Raw genomic sequence first — 20,171 nt, forward strand, 5'->3', positions numbered from 1 at the left:
AAGAGCAATGGCCAAGCTGAAAGAGAAAATGTCGAGGTACTCCGGGGGCTCAATAGAAGACCTTTTGACAAGCTGAGGAGGCAAGGAAAGCACTGGATTGATGAACTGCCGGCGGTTCTTTGGTCAATCACAACGACGCCAAATCAAGCCATCGGCCAGACACCCTTCTCCCTGATCTACGGGGCGGAGGCAGTTCTTCCAACATACCTCATTTTTGGGTCATCCCGAGTGCTCGCTTGTGATGAGCTTGAGCAAGAGAAATTGCGCCAAGACGACCCAGTGCTCCTCGAGGAGACCCGAATTCAAGCAGCTGTGCGAGCTACTCGCTATCAGCAAGCCTTGCGTCGCTATCATAGCCGCATGGTCCAAGCCAGTAGTCTTGTGGAAGGCGACCTTGTTTTTGGCACTTTCAGTCGGCCAAGTATTCAAACAAGTTGATGCCAAAGTGGGAAGGCCCATATCGGGTAGTACGAGTCACCAAGCCCAGAGCTGTCTGCCTGGAGACCCAAGATGGCACACCAGTGAGAAACTCCTGGAACATTGAACATCTTCGAAAGTTCTATCCGTAGGGAGATGTTGTCGGGCCTCCCGGCTACCACCTTTTTGTACAAGTCTTGTCGAAGTTGCATGTGATCCTTTGTACAAAGCCAGGCTAAGACCATATGCGCAGTGGACTAAAACATAGCGTTTCCCAGCATCATTTAGATTTCCATGTTAGATCATATACATGCATAATCCAAGATTTTGTGAAACGCCTCAGCTAATGGACTGCCGAGGTCCCGACACATATTTTCTCTTCTTTCTTTTTCTTAAATGATATATGCAACCCCACGCACAAATTTGTCGGCGGGGGGGGGGGGAGATAGTGGGGACACCCACGGCAACACAAAGAACAAGGACGTTCTACCCAAGGCAGAAAGAAGAATCGCGCCCTAAAGATAAGTTGCGAAAACTTCAAGTAAGTCTTCGGGCACACACGACCCTCCCCTTTACATGTCACCAACACGTTTTTGTATGAAAACTTGTGTGCGAGGGAAGTCCACAACAATCCTCCCAAAAATTGTCTCGGAGCGCGCCCGATAGCTTAAGCGGCCCACCTCGCGTGCCCTTTCCGCTTAAGGAGCGTGCTTGACAACCTATGAGTAAATCCATAGGGAAGCACGACACCTTGCCTGGAGTGACGACTCCGGCAAAAGCCACCCCTCAGGAGCACTTGCGGCAAAGCCAATTGAGCTAGCGAACCCTCAGCAGAACACAAGAATGAACCATGCAAAAAGAATAAGGGAGGAAAGTAGTACTCACTGAAAAATGTATGTTACAATACTAACATTATTAAACAAGGTAGATCAGCTCTCAATTGAGAATCGCAGCAGCAGAAGAACTAATCCCGACGCTGGACCTATACCCTCTTGATCTGGTCCACCTTTTCGACAATAGGCATGACCAGATTCTCGAGTTCCTTGAGGTTCGCCTCTTTTGGCAGATGCCCTAGGGTGATGTCGATGTTGGGATTCTTGTATGCCAACTTGGTGAGGACCTTGGGAGGGCGCCTCGGCACAACCTTCAAGACTCGTTCGCTAGGCACGCTGCCTCGCCGACCCGAATCTACCTCAAAGCGTCGATCACGCTTCCAAAGAACACGGTCAGCTTGGCGCTTGAAGACACCTTCGGGTTCAGGGAATAACCGAAACCCTGGGGATCCATAGAAGACAGTTGCGTAGCGATCCCTTCCACGGCATTAATAAGACACTCAGTCCACAACTCCACGCCGCGCGTATAACCCTCGCGGGCGGCAGAGGCGGCCTCGAGATGCTTCATCACGCCAATGAGCTTTTGAGCCAAGACCTCCTCCCGGGCCTTGCTTTCTTCAAGAGCCCGCTCGAGAGGAGCCAATTTATCCTGCAAGGTGGCAAGGTTGGCGTTGGCAGAGTAGAGTTGAGCACTCTTGTCAGAAACGGCAGCTTGGGTCTCCGTCAAGTTACAGAGAGCTTGTTCTCTCTCTACTGCGAGGGCGATGATCTGCTTGCTAAGGCCTTCAAGATGCTCTTCAAGCTTCTTCAATTTTCAGGCAAGATCCTTCCTGGTAGCCTCAGCATTGGCAGCCTTGTCGGCAACGTCCTACAACTCGCCGGCGTGTGATACGTCTCCACCGTATTTACTTTTCCAAACTCTTTTTCCCTTGTTTTGGACTCTAATTTGCATGATTTGAATGGAACTAACCCGGACTGACGCTGTTTTCAGTAGAATTGCCATGGTGTTGTTTTTGTGCAGAAATGAAAGTTCTCGGAATGTCCTGAAAATTTACGAAGAATTTTTCCGGAAAATATGAAAAATACCTGCGCAAAGATCCACCAGAGGGGGTGGACCAGTGGGCCACAAGCCCTGTTGCCGCGGCCACCCCCCTAGCCGCGGCAACCAAGCTTGTGGGGCCCACGTGGCTCTGCCGCCCCCAATCTCAGCTCTATAAACTCACTTTCGCCCAGAAAAAAAATCAGAAGAGAAGATTTCGTCGCGTTTGCAATACGGAGGCGCCGCCACATCCTGTTCTTCATCTAGAGGACAGATGTGGAGTCTGTTTTGGGCACCGGAGAGGGGAAATTGTTGCCATCGTCATCATCAACCTTCTTCCCTCTCCAATTCCATGAAGCTCTTCATCGTTCGTGATTAATATATTCATAGGCTCGCTGGGCGGTGATGAGTAGGATGAGATCTATCATGTAATCGAGTTAGTTTTGACGGGGATTGATCCCTAGTATCCACTATGTTCTGAGATTGATGTTTCTACTACTTTGCCATGCTTAATGCTTGTCACTAGGGCCCGAGTGCCATGATTTCAGATCTGAAATTATTATGTTTTCACCAATATATGTGTGTTTTAGATCCGATCTTGCAAGTTGTAGTTACCTACTATGTGTGATGACCCGGCAACCCCGGAGTGACAATAACCGGAACCACTCTCGGTGATGATCATAGTTTGAGGAGTTCATGTGTTCACCAAGTGCTAATGCGTTGTTCCGGTTCTTTATTATAAGGAGAACCTTAATATCCTGTAGTATCCTTTTGGACCCCACTGCCACGGGAATGATGGACAATAGATGTCATGCAAGTTCTTTTCCCTAAGCACGTATGACTACACACGGAATGCATGCCTACATCACATTGACGAACGGGAGCTAGCCACATATCTCTCCGTGTTATAACTGTTGCATGATGAATATCATCCAAACGAATCACCGACCCATTGCGTACGAGTTTGTCCCACTGCTGCTATTACTTGTTTTGCTCTGCTGCTGTTACTACTGTTCCTACTTTCTACTGTTGTTACTACTGTCGCTTGCTACTGCTGCTACTTGCTACTGTTGCTACTTGCTACCGCTGTCACTACTACTGTTCCTTGCCACTGCTGTTACTCGTTACACTGCTGCTACCTGCTACAATTCTGGTTCGCTCGGCGTTGACGGGAAAAGACAATTTCCGTCAACGGGCAACTTCTGGCGCCATTGATACGACCGTTAGAAATAGTCTGTCGTCAACAGATCTGTTCTAACACCGTTGTCATCATACAACTTTGCTGCTGATACTTTGCTTGCAGATACTAATCTTCCAGGTGTGGTTGAATCTAACGTATTCAGCTGCTAATACTCGAGAGTATCCTCTCACCTGCTGCCTGGCAAATCAACAAATTTGGGTCGAATACTCAACCCTCGAAAACTGTCGCGAACCCACGGGCTGGTGGGCCGTCGACAACATTCTTCTAGTTTCGTCGCCAGGGAGTGCTGGCAGCATTCTTCTAGGGCCATTGCAGGGGAAGGTCTGTTGTCACGGAAGCAACATTTTTCTGGCGCCGTTGCCAGGGAGGTATTGCTATATTCTCTGAGTCACTTGGGATTTATATCTGCTGATCACTATGAAAAATCTTAAGGATCCAAAAACCAAAGTCTTGCACTCAACTACGAGGGGAGGTAAGGAGCTGCCATCTAGCTCTGCACTTGATTCACCTTCAGTTATGAGTAAGTTTGCGACATCACCTCCTCCTAGAAATCTTGATATGTCGCCTATGCTTGATGATGCTTATGATGCTACTGCTAGAGATGCTATGCTTGATACTATACCTGCTACTATGCCTGATACTGCTAGAGATACTATGCCTGATACTGCTAGAGATGCTATGCTTGATACTGCTTTGCCTGATGATGCTAGAGATGCTATGCCTGATGATACTATGCTTGATACTGCTAGAAATACTACTTTTCCTGATGTGACACTAGGGGTATTCCATGATGCTCATATTGCTAGAGTTACTGCCAATGCTCGTGATGCTTCTGAAACTGCCGATACTATTGAGATAGAACCTGCTTTTGCTCCTGCTAGATCTAGCTCTCCTAGATATGAATTGCGTGATATACATGAGGGTTATGTTATGGAGGGAGAGATAGCTGAGGATTTTCTTGCGTGTAAGGATGCCTATGACGCTGAGAAATTACTTCTCAAGTGGAAGGAAAAATCTCTGAAAGCTAGGATGAAATACGACCCGAAGTTTGGCACTTCACCTATCTTTATCACCGATAAGGATTATGAATTCTCTGTCGATCCTAAGATAATCTCTCTAGTCGAATCTGATCCTTTCCACGGTTATGAGTCTGAGACGGTCATAGCCCATCTTACCAAACTACACGATATAGCCACCCTTTTCAGTAGTGAGGAGAAGATCCGCCACTACTATATCTTTAAGTTGTTTCCTTTCTCTCTAAAGGATGACGCTAAAGCCTGGTTCACTTCTCTTGCTCCTCGATGTGTGAGTAGTCCCCAGGATATGGTCTATCACTTCTGTGTGAAATATTTCCCTGCCCATAAGAAGCAAGCTGCCTTGCAGGAAATATACAACTTTGCTCAACTCAAAGAAGAGAGTCTCCCACAAGCTTGTGGGAGGCTCGTCCGGCTACAGAATCCTTTGCCTCATCACCCTCTTAAGAAGAATGAGATACTTGATATCTTATATAACGGACTTACTGATGCTTCTAAAGACCACCTAGATAGTTGTGCCGGTTATGTTTTTAGGGAACGAACCGTAGAACAAGCTGAGACTCTACTGAATAATATCGTGATCAATGATAATGCTTGGACTATTCCTGAACCACCTCCTAAGCCAACTCCGAAGAAAAGAGGTATTCTATTCCTAAGTCCCGAAGATATGCAAGAAGGCAAGAAATCTATGCAAGAGAAAGGCATTAAATCTGACGATGTCAAAAATCTACCACCTATCGAAGAGATCCATGGTCTCGATAACCCGATACAGGTAGTAGAAGTAAATTCTCTGCGTAGGTTTGATGATAGTGATATTCCTTTTGATAAACCTGCTAGCCTATGCTTTGATGAATTTGACAACTTTGTTGCCAAACAACAGAGTTTCAATGATTATGTTAGCAGACATTTGGAACAAAGTACTCATATGTTTAGCCATTTAAGTGCTTGTGTAGAAAGAAATGTCAACGATCTGAAGCTTCTGAGTAAACATGCCTCTATGATTACTACTCAGGTAGAACAAGTACTTAAAGCTCAGAATGACTTGATCAATGAATTAAATGACAACTCTGTGAGAGTCATTACTAGAGGAGGCAAAATGACTCAGGAACCTTTGTATTGTGAAGGTCATCCTAAGAGAATTGATCAAGATTCTCAAGGAATTAATGCAGATGCACCCAGTCATCCTAATGAGAAGAAGAAGGATGATAGAAACCTGCCAGTTAGTTCACCAAATACTGTCACACCTGAAGAACTGTCACATCCCAGTTTTGGCTTTCCTGACTAACTAACTTATTTCAAAATTTGGGACCAATTAAAATTTTTGTGAATACTTGTGATGCTTGAAGTGACTATTGTTTGCCTTGCTTGTTTGCATGATTGTGTTTGATACCTAATAGATCCTGTCACTCTCCTGATCACCTCCTTACTCCATGATCTCCTGCCTAATGATCATGCCATGTGATTAGAACAAATATCAATTTTTACCAAATATTATTTTCACCAAAAAGCTTTTCTTTGAATTAAACTTTCAAACCCCTGAGATGAGGTTTGCACTACAAGTCCTCAAATTAGGGAGTTTCTTTTTGCACCAATTGTTTTATTTAAAACCATTATCAAAATGACTTTCAAAAACCACCATATTATTATTATAAAAGTTATTTTATTATTTTATTTAAAAGCCCTTCTTTGAGGCCAGAAATGGTCTCCTATGAAGGAAAGTTATTTTTATTGCTTTCAAAATATTTAAGAAAATTTAGGGAAACTCAGTGGATATATTTATTCCATATTTTTGAGTTTCAACACATGGTCATGTTCAAAATATTGGGCAAACCCCTCCAAAACCATTCCGGCCTATTTCAAGCTTTTGGAATATTTCTATAAGAAATATTCTCAATAAATTCCAGTAAAATTATAGCATGTCATCTATGATATTCTTGATGATCTTGCCAAGTTTCATTTCAATCCAAGTTGATTTGACTCCCCTAATCACTCTAAAACCCTATCTGTCCAGAATCAAATTTGAGCAACTCTACATTATGAAGTGTCTCCAATTGTGCTCAAATTTGGTGGACATGTTCCAGTACTCCAAGGAGGCATCCACACCAAGTGGTACACCAAGGAGAATAGAGGAACTTGTCCTAAAATCCTCTCTGTTGATTTCTGACTTTGACAAACTTTACATTATAAAGTTTGTCCAATTGACCTCAAACTTTTTGTGCATGCCTTAATGCCCAAATAATGCCACTACACAAAATATTGGATTTGTGGGAATTTAATTCAATAGGGTTCTAAGCAGAAACCCATTTCTGCTCATTTCTAGGGTTTTCCAAGTCTACATTGGAAAACTTATCTAGCAAATCCCAAATTTGGTGTGCAAGCCTATTTTCATCTTTTATTTGATCCTGTTAAGTTTCACAACCATTGGAACTCATCAGATAGCCTAACCACAGATCAAACACCTTGTGTGCACTCACTAATTTGGCTTCTATTGCCCCTTCTACTTTTACCCTTGAGCTCAACTTTCTACCACAGCCTCACATAGTTACCTTTCACCTCCAGTAACATTCCCATGGCCACTGGTCAATTATTGGAGAAGGTCCCTTTGTAACTCTCTCTCATTTTTACCCTTGGCAGCACTTTTTTACCCTTCTTCCCATTCTTCTGCTTAAGCTATCACCCCCAACTCTTTCCAGAGCATCTATTATATGCCAAGGCTTCACTTAGTGCAAAGTTATGGCATACTCATGTGGAGAAAATGAGCAGCACCTCCTCAAGTTCATTTCTGGCTGAAATGTGGCTTTGTACATCAAGTACTAGCTACACTTGTTTTCTTGAGCTGCAACTTTGCAATCTTGTAGTCCTTCTATAAACAAGAGTGCTAGACATGTTTTTATTCCATTATCTCTCAAGTTCGTGCCCTATCTACCCACCTTAAGTTTGCTGTTGCAAACTTAACAGCAGTCAAAACCCCACCTAGACAGCTCCAGCTTGGTCCAAACTTCACCAGTACATCATGGCAAGCATGCCTTGCTCGGGAGACATCTTCTTCAGGCCGAAAGGACACCCTGGACACGCGTGGCCCTGGTGACCATGCTGTCAGCCTACACTAATGGTGCTCTGCGCCATTTCCTGTTCCCTAGCTCATGTCCCGCAGCTGCACCATGTCTCAGAGCGTCAGAGCATCCCCTTTTGACCGTTCAAGCCATCTCCATCCATTAGCTACCCTCCACACCCTACTGGCATGCCTGTCTACCCCGTGCTCTCAGAGTCCCAGAGAGCTCCTGAGCTCTCTCCTCTTCCCCCTCTCCATTTGGCTTCCCCCGAGCGCCCAGAGCCTCAGATCCTCTCCCCCGAGTCCCTTCTCCCTCCTAGCCACCCTCGGAGCCTCCCCTTTGAGCTCCCTGGCTTCCTCATCTCCTCCCACGACCGCCATGGCAAGCTTCGGTCGAGCTTGAGCTCGAGCTCCCGCGGCTCCCCCTTCCCATCTAGCTACCCCAGAGGTATCCCAGGACCCCGCACCTCCTCCCTCGAGACCCTCCGAGACCTCCTCCTCGCTGCTGCTGCCGGGGACAGTGGAATCGTCGGCCGCAGATGTGCGCCGGCTCCCCTATGGTAGCCCCTCCGCGGGTGCTGTTTAGGGGAATGGAGGCGACAACCCTCCTGAGCTCGCCGGCGCTCTTGCCTGAGCAGGGGGTGGCCCGAGGCGCGGCGCCCACGCGGCTCCTTCCCCTGCTGCTCTCCCGAGCCGACTGGAGGTTAGGGACGGAGCTGACCGGCGGGACCCGCCGTCAGTGAGAGGAGCCTCAGGCCAGCGCGGTTAAGTGGAGGCGGGTTCCCTGGAACCGTCTCCCCCGGGTCGAAGGTGCACTCCAGCAAATACGCCTCCCTCGTGGCGCTTCACTGGTGGCCCGAGCCACTGGGCCGGCCTGGAGGCCTACCAAGCGCCAGTGCGCAGGATAGCCCCCAAAGCTAAGTTTTTCTCTTTTTCAAATATTTTTCAACTTCAAAAATCCATTGCAAATTCATTCTAACTCCAAATCTTTTGATTCAAACTCCTGCAGGATCCTAAAATCAAGATCTATCCGAATATGTGCCTTGCAGATATTTCCAAGACATTTTTCTGTGGTGTGATAATCAAAATCCACCTCTGGATATCATTAGCCCCACCTTTCAAAAATCCCATAGGCCTCATATCAACTCCAAATGGAGTGATTCAAATTGCCAGAACCTCCTTAAATCATTTCCTAATTTTAGAGCCTTGGTCAATATTTTTATCAAACTTCATTCTGTTGCTTATAATAAATAGCTTCTATTGCTATTTAATCCTCATTGTTAAATCCCTAGAATATTCATTTCAACTCCAAATCTAGTGAAACAACTTCCTAAATACTTCTAAAATCCTTCTCTGTTAAATGGGTGCCTCCACTCCTTTTTAACAGAAAGATTTCTGTTGGCTTATTCAATGGACACCTATTGCTCTTTCCATCCATTCAAAAATCATTGATGACCCAAATATCCAATATCAAGCCTCAGGTATGTTTCTTATGACCAGAAAGGTCCAAGAAAAATAAAACTTCTATTTATAGAACACTTTTATTCTGCTGGATATATGGCTTACTATGGTTGTTTCCGACGTTAGTTGACGGTACACGGAGTATTCAGGGACGGAGCAGAAGACCTCGAAGATCCCGAGGACTTACGTGGGCAAGGCAAGCAGCCTTTTGCCATGACTTAAGTATATAAAATGATGCATGCTAGAATAGCAAGTATTTTCCGTTGCATGTGATCACGATGCCGGTTCCTCATTGATGTGATGGTACCGAAGGCTTCTTCGAAGCACTTGCATGTTGATAATGATATTCACATGGCTCCTCAGAGCACAAACATGATGAGCTGACCCTACCATCTACGAGGATCATGCTATTGTTATGTTGTCTAGTAGAGTAGAATCACTGCATTGAGCTTGACCCTACCCCGTGAGGGTCATGTCATACCATGTTGACAAGTAATAATAGAGCATTTTATCTCAAGCATAATGATGAGTTAAATAAAGAGTTTATGAAAACCCCGTCGGGTGCCACTAATGCCCGAGGGTGATGATGAGTTGGTGATCACTTTTGGTGAAGTGATGCACCGGTAATTTTGGTGTGAGTATGGTTTCGGAAATGGATTAGATTTATGATGTGTCGACCGTCCCAACCTTACTAGTACGACCACGATACCCCTTTATGGGACGGGGCTTTGTTGATTACTCTGGTCGGTGCTAGCAAAGAGCCACATTACTAGTGGCGGAAGTGATCGATGTCACTCTCGTAATGGGGCGTGCCAGGTAGGACGACTATGACATTATTATGAGTTCCAGGCACACCGTTGGTCCCTGCATGGTTGATACAGTCCAGAGTCGGTGCTCGTAAGACGTACAACATGTGGGCTGGGTACCAATCGAGTGGATCTCTTTGTCTAGTATCGTCAGGGGAAAGATGATGATTGGGTACTTACCTCGGGTATATGTGATATACCGCGAGTTGTGGATGACACGGAAGTTTCCCGTTTCTCGTGGGTCCAGCGTACTACCTCTGCAGAGTGTAAACTATTCGAATAGCCGTGTCCACGGTCAAGGACAGTTGGGTGGTGCTGCTTAAACTACGTCCTGAGTTTCTGCATAAACCAAGTGTGTGTGCGTGGTGTTAAAAAGGTGTTGTTATAATCATGATAATCACAATAATATGATCAAGTTCGATGACTTGACATATAGGGTGAACCTGGATGGTTTAACCCTCATTAATACATTGAGGTTATGACAAGTCCGATGAATTGGTATATAGGGTGAACCCGGATGGTTCAGCCCTTAACAGATATGTTGATATCTGTAACCTGTTCTTCAAAAGTAATTCTTTAACCTGATGCATATACATGATCATTCCACCCAGATGAGTTATACTAAAGATGCATGATACTGTTATCCTTCACTTTCATTGTTCGTATCATGGACTGTTTGCAAGTACATTCAAAGTACTCATTGGCTTGCCACTGGTTATTTCATTGACCAGGTATGAAAGTCAGGATATGGTGAAGATTAACTTGGTGATGTTCTTGCGAGCTAGGACGCTTCCCAGTCAGAATGCCTGTAGGTTAAGGCTGATGGCATGGGTTCACGCTTTCAACCAATAATTCCGCTATTTGTCTAGTTTGGTGCTTTGGCCTATAAGGCCCTATATATGTAAGACTCGACCGAAGTGGTCATTTATTGTATCAAACGGTATGTATGGATGTAAGACTCTACTATTCCGTATCTGTGTTCAGTGAGCATTGATCCTTGGGGTCACTGGGCACGGCGATCTCGACTTACCAATCGGGGTCCCCACAAGAACCAAATGATGTTTCTGCGTCTGATGCAGAAATACAATCTGGTCATGAACATGAACCTGGTGACAATATGGACAGCGATGTTCATAATAATGCTCAACCTAGCAATGATAAGGATGTGGAGATTGAACCTACGGTTAATCCTGATAATCCACAACCAAAGAGATATGATAAGAATGACTTCACTGCTAGGAAGCATGGTAAAGAAAGGGAGCCATGGGTTCACAGACCTATGCCCTTTCCTCCTAAGCCATCCAAGAAAAAGGATGATGAGGATTTTGAGCGCTTTATTGAAATGATAAGACCCGTCTTTCTGTAGATGCGGTTAGTTGATATGCTCAAAATGTCTCCGTATGCCAAGTACATGAAAGATATCGTGACCAATATACGGAAGATACCAGATCTTGAGATCTCCACCATGCTTGCCAATTACTCTTTCAAAGATGGAACTCCTAAGAAACTTGGTGATCCCGGAGTGCCCACTATAGCTTGCTACATTAAAGGAAACTACGTAAGAACTGCCTTATGTGAACTTGGAGCCGGAGTTAGTGTTATGCCTCTCTCTCTTTATCGTAGACTTGAACTGGATAAGTTGACACCCACTGAAATCTCTCTGCAAACGGCTGACAAATCAACTGCTTTCCCTGTCGGCATTTGCAAAGATGTGCTTGTTGTGGTTGCTAACACCACTATCTTAACAGACTTGGCTATCTTGGATATTCCCGAGGACGATGCCCTGGCAGTCATCCTCGGAAGACCCTTTTTAAACACTTCAGGGGCTGTTATAGATTGCAACAAAGGCAATGTCACTTTCCGAAGCATACCGTGAACTTTCCGAAGAAACGATATCCAGTACATTGCATCAATGCTATCAAAAAAACTTCATCGATTCTTATTGGGAGCTTTGAATGCCCTATTCCTCGTGTCAAGATGAAGTATGAATTTCTTGTTGGGGAGATACATATCCCCATTTAGGTGACTTAGTGGCTATTCAAAAATTCTCCGTTCTCTCTTGCGATTCGAGATAGTTTTGTCATAAGGATTTGATCAACCCCATTGACGGATTTCTTTCGATGACCATGGAATGCATGAATCAAAGAGTCACATACCTCTGTTTTGAGCTTTCACTTTCTTTTGCTTAGAAGAAAAATGATAGATTTAGTTTAATTTTCCCTGTTTTCTGTTTTAGCGTCCCGTAGAAAAATACCTCGAAAATAGAAGTTCTCCGATGGTCCTGAAAATGTAGTATGATTTTTTTGGAATATTTGAAAAATACTGGGACAGAGAGCTCGCCTGGGGCCCACCCCAGTGGGCCACAAGCCCTATCACCACGGGCTACCCCCTGGCCACGGGGAGCAGGCTTGTGGGGCCCACAGGGTCCCCCTCCACTCACTCCAGCTCCCATCCTCTTCTTCTTCCTCCAGAAAAAATTGTTTCGTAGCTCAAACCCGTGTTCTTGCTCATTTGGCTGTGATTTTCGATCTCCTTGCTCAAAGCACCATTCTCCGAACCGTTTTGGGGAAATTGCTCCTTGGTAAGTGACTCCTCAATTGGTCCAATTAGTTTTTACTCTAGTGCTTTAACCTTCGCGTATTCTTACTACCTTGGTGACCCTGTTCTTGAGCTTGAAATGTTGAGTTTAGCTGGTCCCAAGTAGTTTTAGCGCGTGATACGGTCTCTAGGCACTAGTAGGAGTAGTTGCTACGAGTTGGGTTAATCCTTACCCACTTTTCTTTCGAAGTCTCCTAAAAAATTTCAGAATTTTTCAGAGCTAGAAAAGGAAAAAGATGAGGAGGTTCTTGAGAGGATCTTCAAGCCGTAACCCCTAGGAGAATGAGAAGAACCTCCCCAAGTACGTGGTTCCTCGAGTCACAAAAGTTCGAGCGTGCGAGTGGCCAAGTGATGAATTTTTAGGCGCCGCCGTGCTTTATGAAGACTTTTATTACTTGGTGGAGAACGCAGGTCTTACCATGTTCGTTGAACATAAGTGCTCACAATACCTCCTCCTCACCAATATTTTCGTTCAAAGCTTCAACTTTTATCCGAGGAATAATCCTCCCATGGCTAAGTTCATGTTGTACGATATCCCCAGTGCATGACACTGCAGGATTTTTGCAATGCATGCAAATTACCTTATGTTCGAGATATTCATGATCCTCGTCCACGGGACTTGGAGGACTTCATAGGTACTATTGATGTTGGAGAGGAAAGAGGAGTGTCGCGCGCTAGAATTGCTAGCATACATTTTCTTATGCTTCGGTACTTCTCATTATTTGTGGGAAAATGTCTGATTGGCCGTGGGGAGGCTAGATCACTTAGCTCTCCAGACATTGCGGTTTTGCGTGAAGGCCTTTATAGCACTAAGACTTATAGCCTAGGTGCTATAGTAGCTCAGCGGTTGAACACAAACCGTTCCAAAGGTGTCGTCTATGGAGGTATCTATGCAACTCGTCTCGCTAGACACTTTGAGATACCCATTAGACTTCGCGAGGAAGAAGAGATGCTTCTTCCTGAGAAATATCTGGATTATGACAGCATGGTTCGCCATGATTTTCTGGATAGAGATGCTAGTAGACGGATGATTTATAACCTCGTATTTAGTCAGGGTACTCGAGAGACTATTAATTTGCCTGCTCCGTCTTTGTTCGATCTTCATGCAGGCAGGTACATTATTATGCCCTCGTACATCTACGCATATTGGGGCTTAGCCCAACCACAAGTTCTCGTGCCCGAGCCGCCAGTGGAGTACCAGACGCCAGTTTATGAGTGGGAACTAGAGGAGATCACACAGCAGTGGCATCCACAGTCTGCCCCGGAGTACCCCAGAGATGGTTATTTCCCGTCCTTGGGAGTAAACCAAGCTAGGCCAAAAGCCTAAGCTTGGGGGAGTACGTGTTGTCACTGACCTTACATTCATGCTTATGCTTTCACTTTGTTCGTCGGTGTTCACACTTTGCCACTGTATTATGCATGCTAGTTTATTTTCGTTTCTTGTTGTCTTGTTTTGTTTCCTTTTGAGAAAACCCAAAAAGATTTTCCTTTCTTCTTTTTGCTTGTTGGGAGCTTTCCCGTGTAAATAGTTTTCCTTTTCTTTGGGACAAGGTAGAAGATATTGGTTACAATGTTCAGTGGCTCTTGCATGCATAGCTGTTTATCTTTCAAAGAGCCATATTACTTTGTCTTCTCCTTTGTGTTTGCCTGCAGATTCAGCTTAGTCCATTGCACGAGCACGCTTATTATTGTTCACATCGTTCGATCGTGCAAGTGAAAGGCAATAATGATGATATATGATGAAGTGTCTGAGACTGGAAAAGCTGGTATGAACTCTATCTATTTTGTTTTTGTAAATATGACTAGCTTGTCGTCCGAGATTCAGCTTTGTTGTGAGAGAACCATGTTTGCAATGACAACTTAGAGATCATAGTTTCTGATGCCATGCTTATTTAGCTAGGAGCTTATAATGGTTTGTCTTGAATGCCAACATAGATTTTGAGATGACTATGATGTAGTATGATAGGATGGTATTCTCGTTTGAATGATTCAAGTGGCTTGACTTGGCGCATGTTCATGCATGTAGTTGAAACAAAATCAACATAGCCTCTATGATGTTCGTGTTCATGGTAATTTATATCATGTTCATGCTTGCATTCCATGTTAGTCAAACTCATTGCATCTCGATGACCGTTGTCGCTCTCTAGTTGGTCGCTTCCCAGTCTTTTGCTAGCCTTCACTTGTACTAAGCGGAATACTGCTTGTGCATCCACTTCCATAAACCCAAAAGTTTTTCCATGAGAGTCCAGCATACCTACCTATTTGCGGTATTTACCTGCCGTTCCAAGTAATTTTGCATGTGCCATTCTCTAAACCTTCAAGAAATAATCTGTTTTGCATGCCCGAACCGCTCATGTGGTGACAGGGGGCTATTGGTATCTTCCATGTTAGGCGTGCTATCCTCGACATGTGTTTATTCACTGTCATTCACGAGAAAGGGGCCGGTAATTGGAATGCCCAGTTCCATGCTTAAATCAAAAACATAACTGTAAAATAAGGCTCCCCCTGGATCGATGTTAGTATGGACGGTACTCGAGGATTCGGCTAGCCGTGGAGTGTGATTGATTGGTGGTGGGGGAGTTAAAACTTTACTTTTCTGTTTGGGAACCGCCTATAGCATGAGTAGCATGGAAGATATTGAGAACTCTTGGTCACTGCGTTGACAATGAAAGCATGCCACCAAAAATTATTATCTCTGTTTTCAAGGCTTGAGCTCTGGCACCTCTTCAAATCAATGCTTCCCTCTGCGAAGGGTCTGTCTATTTATTTTCCTGTTGAGTCATCCTCTTCTTATATAAGCACCAATTAGAGAGCACCTCTGTCATTTTTATGCTTTGCTTTTGATTGATATTGAGTATGACTATGACTGGATCTTCGTTGCTATGAATTACAATGTTTAGTCAGCCCTTGATCTTTGAAAGTGCTCTGCATTTATGTTTTGCGGTCTCAGAAAGAGCTAGCGAGATACCACCTATTCATATTGCTTCATGCTTGTTTTGATTGAATTGTTGGTATCTGAAACTCATCATTATTTGCTCGCTAGCTGATTATGCCATTGATATTAGTTTACCGTGAGACCTTTGTGTCACTTGCTTATGTGGTTAACTTGTGATCTTGCTGAAATTCTGGTTATGAGTTCGACATAGTTGAAACAACAAGATCAAAAAGAGTTTGTCAAAGTTTTTCTTTCTCTTTCAGCTTGTCAACTGAGTTGCTTGAGGACAAGCAAGGTTTTATGCTTGGGGGAGTTTGATACGTCTCCATCGTATCTACTTTTCCAAACTCTTTTGCCCTTGTTTTGGACTCTAATTTGCATGATTTGAATGGAACTAACCCGGACTGACGCTGTTTTCAGCAGAATTGCCATGGTGTTGTTTTTGTGCGGAAATGAAAGTTCTCAGAACGTCCTGAAAATTTACGGAGAATTCTTCTGGAAAATATGAAAAATACCCGCGCAAAGATCCACCAGAGGGGGTGGGCCATTGGGCCACAAGTCATGTTGCCACGGCTACCCCCCTGGCCGCGGCAACCAAGCTTGTGGGGCCCACGTGGCTCTGCCGCCCCCAATCTCAGCTCTATAAATTCACTTTCGCCCAGAAAAAAATCAAAAGAGAAGATTTCGTTGCGTTTGTGATATGGAGGCGCCGCCACATCCTGTTCTTCATCTGGAGGACAGACCCGGAGTCTGTTTTGGGCTCCTAAGAGGGGAAATCGTCGCCATCATCATCATCAACCTTCTTCCCTCTCCAATTCCATGAAGCTCTTCATCGTTCGTGAGTAATCTATTCATAGGCTTGCTGGGTGGTGATGAGTAGGATGAGATCTATCATATAATCGAGTTAGTTTTGACGGGGATTGATCTCTAGTATCCACTATGTTCTCAGATTGATGTTGCTACTACTTTGCCATGCTTAATGCTTGTAACTAGGGCCCGAGTGCCATGATTTCAGATCTGAAATTATTATGTTGTCACCAATATATGTGTGTTTTAGATCCGATCTTGCAAGTTGTAGTTACCTACTATGTGTTATGACCCGGCAACCCCGGAGTGACAATAACCGGAACTACTTCCGGTGATGATCATAGTTTGAGGAGTTCATGTGTTCACGAAGTGCTAATGCGTTGTTCCAGTTCTTTATTAAAAGGAGAACCTTAATATCCTATAGTATCCTTTTGGACCCCGCTGCCACGGGAGGGATGGACAATAGATGTCATGCAAGTTCTTTTCCCTAAGCACGTATGACTACACACGGAATGCATGCCTACATCACATTGACGAACAGGAGCTAGCCACATATCTCTCCGTGTTATAACTGTTTTATGATGAATATCATCCAAATGAATCACCGGCCCATTGCCTACGAGTTTGTCCCACTGCTGCTATTACTTGTTTTGCTCTGCGGCTGTTACTACTATTGCTACTTGCTACTGTTGTTACTACTGTCGCTTGCTACTGCTGCTACTTGCTACTGTTGCTATTTACTACCGCTGTCACAATTGATGTTCCTTGCCACTGCTGTTACTCGTTACACTGTTGCTCCTCCTACAATTCCGGTTCGCTCGGCGTTGACGGGAAAAGACAATTTCCGTCAACAGGCAACTTCTGGCGCCATTCATACGACTGTTAGAAATAGTCTGCCGTCAACAGATAGTTTCTCACACCGTTGTTATCATACTACTTTGTTGTTCATACTTTGCTTGCAGATACTAATCTTTCAGGTGTGGTTGAATCAGACGTATTCAGCTGCTAATACTCGAGAGTATCCTCTCACCTCATGCCTGGCGAATCAACAAATTTGAGCCGAATACTCTACCCTCGAAAACTGCCGCGAACCCACGCGCTGGTGGGCCGTCGACAACATTCTTCTAGTTTCGATGCGGGGGAGTGCTGGCAGCATTCTTTTGGGGCCGTTGCAGGGATAGGTCTTTTGTCACGGAAGCAGCATGCTCCAAGGTCTGGGCGGCAAGGGCGTCCTTATGCTGATCCACGAGCTCTTGGGTACGCCGTGCCACTAGCTTCTCAAATTCTTCGTCCTTGGCGCGGAGCCTGCCTTCGAGCGCCTTCTTGCGATCGGCAAGTTCCTCCTCCTGGGGCTCGAGGCTGATCGAAAGCGTGTTAAGGCGAGCGTCTTCGTCGGAGATATGTCGCAGAGCCTCTTCCTCCTCCTTCCGTATGTCACACGACTTCGGGAGGAGCTCGTCCTGCTCGACCCTCAGCTTTTCGCGATCCACCTTCAGCTCCTGGTGAGCCTCAGCAAAGTGGGCCCGCGTCTCCTCGAAGCGCTTCTCAAATGCCTCCTCTGCTGCCTCGACGAACGCCATCCGGGAGTCCAGTTTCTTCTTTCGGGTCTGGTAAAGGGCCTGGAGCTGGCTGACATTGTCCCTCATGGACTCAAGAGTTCCTCTTCGCTAAGCTTCCTGCCGCGGGCCCTCGATCCATCCACGATCTCAAGCCCGGCACTGGAGAAGACTTCAGCATCAAAGCTCTCCCCCTCCATGGCTATCCTGGTACGGCACACCTATGGATTGATGTACCAACCCTCACCGGCGCGAACATACTCGTTGGCTGGCAGGGGCCCAGACGTACGAGGTTGGTCATCGCCAGCATCCTCACTGGCTGGCAGAGGCCCTGGTGCGGGAGGCTTGTCGCCACAAACATCCTCGCCGGCAAGAGGGGGATCCTCATCGAGTGCTGCCCCAAATCTTCAGCAACAGGAGGATCACCGGTGCGTGGCCCAGGGCCCTTGGTGAAATTCTCTATTGGTTCCGGGGTGGCCGGATCCCGCGTCTCCACAGCAGACTCGCTCGTGGCAACCTCATCGGCCTCAGCGGACGCAACCCGTGCGGTCTCCTCGATGACGGAGTCGACATTCATCTCCTCCGCCGACGAGAAGCTTGGGGTACAATATAGAGAAAAAGACGAGTAGAACGAGGCAAACATCCAAGAAAATAGGTGGAGAAACTTTCAGACGTCCTTTGCCAAGACACTCACCCTCGTTATGCTGGTAGGGGAAGCTAACCCCTCTCCGACAACATCGGTTGCCGGGGGCTCATCCTCGGGCGTCACAGGCCTCGGTGACTCCCGCTAGGGGCTCTACCGGTGGCAGTACACCGGAGCGGTCGAAGCTGCCGGTGGCGCCTCTGAGGGACTCGTCGAAGGACCGCCACCTGCCGACACCTTGGGCTTCTTTGCCATCCTCTGGGCCAACATCTCTGTGTCCCTGAGAAGAAGAACCGACACCTGATGAGTAAGAGCACAAGGCGAGGGGTTCGAATGCGGTAAAAGTTTAACACTTACTCCTCCTCCTCTCCCGATTTGAAGGCCGAGAAATAAAAATCCATGTCCTCCTCGGCATCTACCGGGGGAGACACGGATCTGGGACGTTTGGCGGGCACGCCAGGTGGAGTTTGCCGGACGGGGATGTTGTAGCCGGCGTGTCGGAGCACTCGTCTCGGCCTCCGGCGAGCTAGAGGCTCCTTCTCTTCCTCCTCCTCATCTGCGTCGGGCGCCCATCCCTTCGAAGGGCCCCTGGTCGCCAAGCTGTTGGGCTCTCCGGCGAGCTCCTCCTCCTGCAGTGCCTCCTCCTCGGGCACTCCCTCGTCAGAGAAGCCGACGCTCCTCGCCAGCTCGGCAAGGGCCCGTTCCTCGACCTGGCTAGCAATGTATGCCACCTCCTCATCGATGGTCTTGTGGACGAGGCTGGACTCTTCTCTGATGGGCTTCTCCGACAAGCAGTCAAAGAAGGACAAGACATCCTCCTCCTTGGGCTCGATCCAAGTCGCGACAATGCGATGAACATTACACTGTGGCATCATTGCCATGAGTGAGCTTAAGGCAGAATTGTTGCACAAGGGTACGACACTATACGGTAGCCCAGGCCTCATGTCCGACTTGAACAACTTCTGGCAAATGAAGGTATGTCCCATCACTTTCACATTGTTGTTGTAACCAGTCTGCAGTCGCATGATGTCCGCGGCGTTCACAAAGGCTAAGGCTGGCCTTCCTCCCCTATTCTGGAGGGGGCGATGCGCCTGCGCATGAAGTCGGAACCCACCATCTCCATCGTCAGCCCTGCGGCCATGAGACGCACGATCCTGTTGATGGCAATAGTCAGTTTCTTATCATCAGGGTCGAGGTCGCTCCAATGCTTGTCGTGAGAGTCGATCTTGGCGGTCCCGGGCTCGCAGAAGGGCAGATACTTCTCCTTGCGGATCCAGATACATCTCCTTGCATCCGGTCCTTGGAATCCAAGTGATGGAGCCTGAAAGAGCGTCCCCTTCCTGGATGCGGGGAATGAAATAGTGGCGGAAGAGGGTGGTGTTGGGGGTGATCCCGACAAAATTCTCGCAGAGATGCGCGAATATAGACATGCATGTCACCGCATTCGACGTGAAATCCAAAAGGTGGAAGCCGTAGGTGTGCATGATGTCGATGAAGAACTCGGAGAAGGGCGGGCAGAGACCGCAATAAAAGGAATCGACAAACAAGGGATACTTGTCTGGAGCACCGCCAGCTTCTCCCGGGGTCACTTGGGTGGCCGGATGCACCTTCGTCCTGGCTGCCCACATCTGCTAATAGCGCTCCTTGAGGAAGAACGCGTCGGGCCCCAGGAGAAAATAGGAGAGCTCCTTCCGCATCTTCGCCAACTCCTTCTCCGCCACGAAAGGTTTCCCCTTCTTAACTTTTGCTCCCTTAGGCGCCATGGCAACGGTGGAAGCTGCGGCTGTCC

Source organism: Hordeum vulgare, chromosome 3H (genome assembly GCF_904849725.1).
Source record: "Hordeum vulgare subsp. vulgare chromosome 3H, MorexV3_pseudomolecules_assembly, whole genome shotgun sequence".
Classification (NCBI taxonomy): Eukaryota; Viridiplantae; Streptophyta; class Magnoliopsida; order Poales; family Poaceae; genus Hordeum; species Hordeum vulgare.